The sequence below is a fragment of the Heteronotia binoei genome, chromosome 15 (assembly GCF_032191835.1).
Source record: "Heteronotia binoei isolate CCM8104 ecotype False Entrance Well chromosome 15, APGP_CSIRO_Hbin_v1, whole genome shotgun sequence".
NCBI classification, from domain to species: Eukaryota; Metazoa; Chordata; class Lepidosauria; order Squamata; family Gekkonidae; genus Heteronotia; species Heteronotia binoei.
Genome location: NC_083237.1, coordinates 27,092,370 through 27,098,369, shown reverse-complemented (window position 1 = coordinate 27,098,369; position 6,000 = coordinate 27,092,370).

Here is a 6,000-nt window from a genome sequence, read left to right as displayed (position 1 = left end):
TTATATCCCATCCTCCCTGACAGGCTCAGGGCGGCTGACCAGCAAAATCCTGCTGGCTAGTCTGAATCATGAGGCTGTTTCCACATGTGTTATTTGTCCTGGGTTCAATCCTTTTGTAAAGCGTTTTTACTTCATGCTTCCTTCACACAGCTCTACTGGGGTTTCCCCAGTTTTCATCCAGTGTTTCTCAAACTTGCTCTGCTGAGAAGTGTTGGGAAAGATTGCAGTAAATCCTGGATTGTTACCATGTGGGTGAGAAAGTTTGGATTTTCCTGGACTTGCTTATATGGCAGCCATTGGGGCCACTTTTTAAAAAATCAGTAATTGAATATTTTATAGTTATGTCATTACAACCTGAGTATCAGGTTTTCAAAATTCCAAGGTTTCCTTTTTTTTAAAAAGTGTCCAGCCCCTTTCATTACAAAAATATGTCTTTCCCCCTTACTTCTCTGTAATGATTATAGGTTGCCAACCTCCAGGTGTTGGCTGGATGTTATTATTGATCCCCAGGCAACAGAGCTCAGTTCACCTGGAGGAAATGACTGCTTTGGAAGGTGGACTCAATGGCATTATACCCCGTGGGAGTCCTCCCCTCTGCAACCCCCCCCCTCACCAGGTTCCACCCCCCAAATCTCCAGGTCTTTCTCAACTTGGAGCTGGCACCCCTAGTAATGAAGTGGGTTAGAAATTAGGTTGGTGGGTTAGAGGAAAAAGAAGCTGGGAAAAGAGGGAAGCTGCAGGGGCTATAAGATGGATGGAAGGAGGGAAACCAGCAATAATGTGGAAATATTAATGAGTGAAGGGAACACATCCCATCCCAAATCCTCACAGGTGCCCACCTTACTATGCAGATGGTGGGCTGAGGAAAAAGAGGGTCCTGGTGAGATCATATAGGACAGGGGTCTCCAACCGCCGGGCCGTGGACCGGTACCAATCCATGACCTGTTAGCAACCAGGTCGTGACTTGTGAGTTGTAGAATTATTTCATTATTACAATGTAATAATAATAATAATAATAAGATGACATTGGATTTATATCCTGCCCTCCACTCCGAATTTCAGAGTCTCAGAGCGGCTCACAAACTCCTTTACCTTCTTCCCCTACGGCAGACACCCTGTGAGGTAGGTGGGGCTGGGAGAGCTCTCCTGGAAACTGCCTTTTCAAGGACAACTCTGCGAGAGCTATGACTGACCCAAGGCCATTCCAGCAGCTGCAAGTGGAGAAGTGGGGAATCAAACCCGGTTCTAATAATAATGATATAATAATAAATTTTATTTATATCTTGCCCTCCCCGCCGAAGCAGGCTCAGGGCGGCTAACAACATGTCCATATAATTATACAAGGGTTTAAAATCACATTAATCTTAAAACATTCCAATTTAAAACAAAAACATTTCAGGTGCTAATTCTGTTCATAAAAATGATGGTGGTAGAAGTCACCTAGCATCAATCGCTCAGCCGGCAAAGGCCATCCTGAAAAGAGTGGTCTTGCAGGCCCTGCGGAACTGGTCAAGGCTCCGCAGGACTCGCACTTCTTCCGGGAGCCGGTTCCATAGGTGTGGAGCTGTGATAGAGAAGGCCCGTGTGCAAGTATTTTGTAGTTTTGCCTCCTTTGGTCCGGGGATAGCCAGCTGGTTCTTCCCTGCTGACCTCAGTGCTCTCTGGGGTTCGTATGGGGAAAGACGGTCCCTCAGGTAGGCAGGTCCTCAGCCAGATAAGAGGTCCTTCTCCCAGATAAGAGCACGCATACTTAACCACCACACCAAACACTTTAAAAATAAAGTGCATAATTATATAATACCAAAACCATTGCCCACCCACCCACCCTGATGCATGGAAAAATTGTCTTCCACCAAACCGGTCCCTGGTGCCAAAAAGATTGGGGACTGCTGATATAGGAGACAGCATTTGATCTGGCAACTCCCTAGCTTTTATATAGGTCACATTCTTAGCTACTGTTGTTAATAAAGACCCTTCACCTCCAATTTCTCCCTTCTTGGTCCAAAAATGAAGCAAGTCATCCTGAGTTAGAGAACGTTGCTAGAATGGAAATCCTCCCTCAAATATCTCATTTCTTGAGGGGTTCCTAAGCCAGATGTCTCTTACAGATGAGTAAGTGGTACATTCAGTATACTTCTCAAATTCATAAGCCTGGACCATATCACAAGACCACCATTTTCCTGGTCTGGCTGGGACATTGCTACCAACACAAATCGTTAATCTCCAGTGTGGTGTTTGCATACTCTCCAAGGTGAAAGCATAACACAGTCCCAATGTGACGCTGTCTCCTCTCTCTCTCTGAGATCACCAGAATGCCAAGAGTGCGAGATCAGCCATTCCCCAGCATACAGACCAAGTGAATCAGAGATTTTCCATGGAAGAGCAACCTCCTGGAACAAAGGAATCATGGTCCATTGCTTAGAGGGGATCTCAGCTATGGAAATTCAAGGTTGAGTGCCAACCTTTTTTTTCTGAACTGATGAAGTAGCATTCATGAGCATCAAAAGGGCCCTGCTCCCAGAATCCTCTAGTCTAACCCAGTGGTCTTTTCCCCAATACCTGATGTCTTCCAGGTAATGCTACAGTTGACTCTTTGTATGCTTATTCCTCACCAGAGAGACCCAACAATCTTCTTCCAATGACCTCAAGTTTGCTACAACTCAAGCCCCATTTCCTTCCCAAAGGACTCAAGAGTTCTGGTTCTCAACAGGACAATGGCCATTGGATGTACATCACCTGAATGGTTGATTCCTCCCATTATGGGACTTTTAAAAACAACCTTATCAATTTATGACATTGCAGTTTCATTTGAAAGAATGAGAGATTTATTTGTAAAATCAGGTATCTTCCTGTTCTTGAAAACAAAATGGCCAAAAATGGTCCCCAAAAATAGTAATCCTCCAAACTGTACTCAACCAACCTGCCAAGTACTAACCACCCCAGAGTACCAGTTGGGCTTACCTGGCACAAGGGACACACCTGGGAGAAATCAGAGCCCCGGACAAAAAGAATGGTAATATTTCTTAAGCGTGTCTTCCTCAATGGACTTCAATAGCTCTGACCAAGCCTCCCATCAGAGCTTGGGAGAGTCGGCAGGTGTTTTTTATGTGCGCATGAACAGGTTTGATCCTTTGGAAGTGCCTCTTTTTTTGCTATATATTTGTAAGCAAAACAAATACTACAACAATGTTGTAGACCTTCATTGCTCACTTCTGTGAAGGAAACCAAACCAAGTAAGTGTTAACCACTGGAAGTTCTCACCACTCAGTGATGTAGCATGTCCGTTGACAACATAAAATATCCCGTCATTTAGTTCAGGGTGTTTGTAATTAATTTTCCATCGGACTCAGCTTGCCTACCATTTGTATAAACGCTTTCACAAAGCTTTCTCTTGTCATATGAGCTGTTTGTTTATTTAAGGAAGATGGACGTTCTAAGGAGGTGAAGATTTTTGTCTCTGAAAAATAACTGTTCTTCTATGACATGTACATTTCTGATGTTAACAGAAACACAACACACAGAGACACTTGGCCTTGGTTATGCAAGTTTCTGCCGGGACTAAGGACATGGCTAGTTACATTCCCACTACTTTCTTTCTTTGACACTTCACCTCAGTCTTCTTTCCTTGTTCTGCTAGGCCTGATTCTCTTCCAAGAATACCCAGGAGGGGACCACCGGGTTCCTGGGCTTGTAAACCAGCTACATTTCTTTCTAATAGAAACACTCAAACACCCGCTGGTCTGCTCATGTACTGCTTGCCGGTTGTAAACAGGGAGCCAGGGGCTTTTTTTTGTTGGACTGTCTGTTCATTGACTTGTTCATGGCTCTTTAGCAGGCTGCTGCCCTGACCTAGATAGCCCAGGCTAGCCCAATCTCATAAGATCTCAAAAGCTAAGCAAGGTCAACCTTGGCTAGTATTTGGAAAGGCAGCCTCCAAGGAACACCAGGGTCATGATGATGCAGAGACAGGCAATGGTAAACCCCCTCTGAAATGTCTCTTGCCTTAAAAACAAGTCTAGCTCGCCCCCCAGTGGTACATAACGCTTAAAAAGCTAGAACATTTAGCTGCCATATGATCTTAGGCTCTACTGGCCACTCTACACAAATGCCATACGATTGTAATAATAATTATTAGCAGGTTGCTTCACTGTAATATTTTCGAACAGTGCCATGCTGGTACAGCACAATTTGCTGTTTTTGAGTGTGCATTCTTACACCGCCTGATTCAGTTCTACTCACCACCCCACCTTATATCTTTGCTGTGCAGCTGCTGCAATTGATGGGCTCTTGTTTAAACAGATAATTAAATCAATCAGCCAGGGTTGTCAGTTGCCAGTTCTGAGTTGGAAAATTCCTGGAAATTTGGGGACAGAGCCTGGGAAGGGAGGGAAACCTCAGCAGGATATAATGATAGAGTCCCCCCTCCCAAGCAGCCATTTTCTCCAGGGGAGTGGATCTCTGTAGTCTGGAGAACAGCTGTCATTCTGGGAGATCTATAGGTGCTAACTGGGAGGTGGTAACCCTGTATCAATCATAAATAAAAATGGGTACTGGAAGCTTTCCCTTGTATACAGGCAATGACCCTGCTGGCAAATAGCATCCTATCAAGCCTTTATCACCCTGATCTGGATGGCCCAGGCTAGGCTGATCTCATCAGATCTCAGCTGCTAAGTAGGGTCAGCCCTGATCATCATTTAGAGGAGACCACCAAGGAAGTCCAGGGTCCCTATGCAATGGCAATGGCAAGCCACCTCTTAAAGTCTCTTGCCTTGAAAACCCTACAGGGTCAACATAAGTCAGCTGCAACTTGATGGTACTTTCCACCACACCTTTATTAAAGGGACAGGACATTCTTCTCAAGTCTATTGCTCAAGCAGTTGTTTAATACAGAGAGGAAAAAGACAGCAAGCAAGTTAGTTTTCACCCCACAACCACACAAATTGCAATTATGTCATTAGACAGACCCAAATTTCAAAAATTAGCAAGGAGAATCCATATTTTCTGATCCTCATCCCCATTAAGTCACTGCCCTATTTTTGCATTTAATGGGTGCCTTGTTAAAATGTTAGTGTAAATGCCTACGGTTGTTGTTCTTTAGGGTTCAGTTCCATAAATGGAATCTGTTTGTAGTGGGTGTATCAGGTCTTGACTGGCATAATGTGTGGCAACACCTGTGCATTAAAAGTAAGCCATTCTGCTGGGCACAGCCTCCCAAGTTCGCACACTGAAACTATTGTGGTACATTTGATCACATTTTGTAGGATACTTTTCAAGCATAGCTTCAAGCCCAAGAACAACCACCCTCTTAGTTTTTTTAAGTTAGTGGGCAGTGGGTTGATACAGAAGGAACAAATGCAAAACATAGTAAGCTGATTATGACATGTCCAACAAAGTCAGTATTGTCTACGCAGACTGGCATCAGCTCTCCAGAGTCTCAGGCAGAGGTCTTTCACATGACCTACTGTCAGATCCTGGAGATGGTAGAGTTTGAACCTGAATCTGCATGACAACTAGAAGGACGGCCCCTCCCGGAATACTGTGTAGTGTGGGGTTTCAGGCATGAGAATTTGGGTATTACCAGCCTGGGCCAGTTTTCATTTCAGAGATGTTGGAAAGTATGCCTTGCCAATACAGTGTTTTGGGGTGAAGATGGTGCAAAGTTTCTTTTTTTAGCTGTCACAGGTGACCCCATAGAGTTTTCAAGACATTCAGAGGTGGTTTGCCATTTCCTGTCGCTGTGTCATGACCCTGGTATTCCCGGAGGTCTCCCATCCAAATACTGACCCTGCTTAGCTTCCGAGATCTCACGAGATTGGGCTAGCCTGGGCAAGTCAGATTTACAGACAGCAACAGATTCACAGTCCACCTCCCCCCCAGAGATCTCAACCTGGAATCCCGTTTCTGTCTTGCTGCTCTCTTTGCAAACTCAAGAGGTTTCACGAGCACCGATGCAGAAATGTTTGTGTTCTGCGGAAATTACTAAGTAGGTTAACTGGCAAC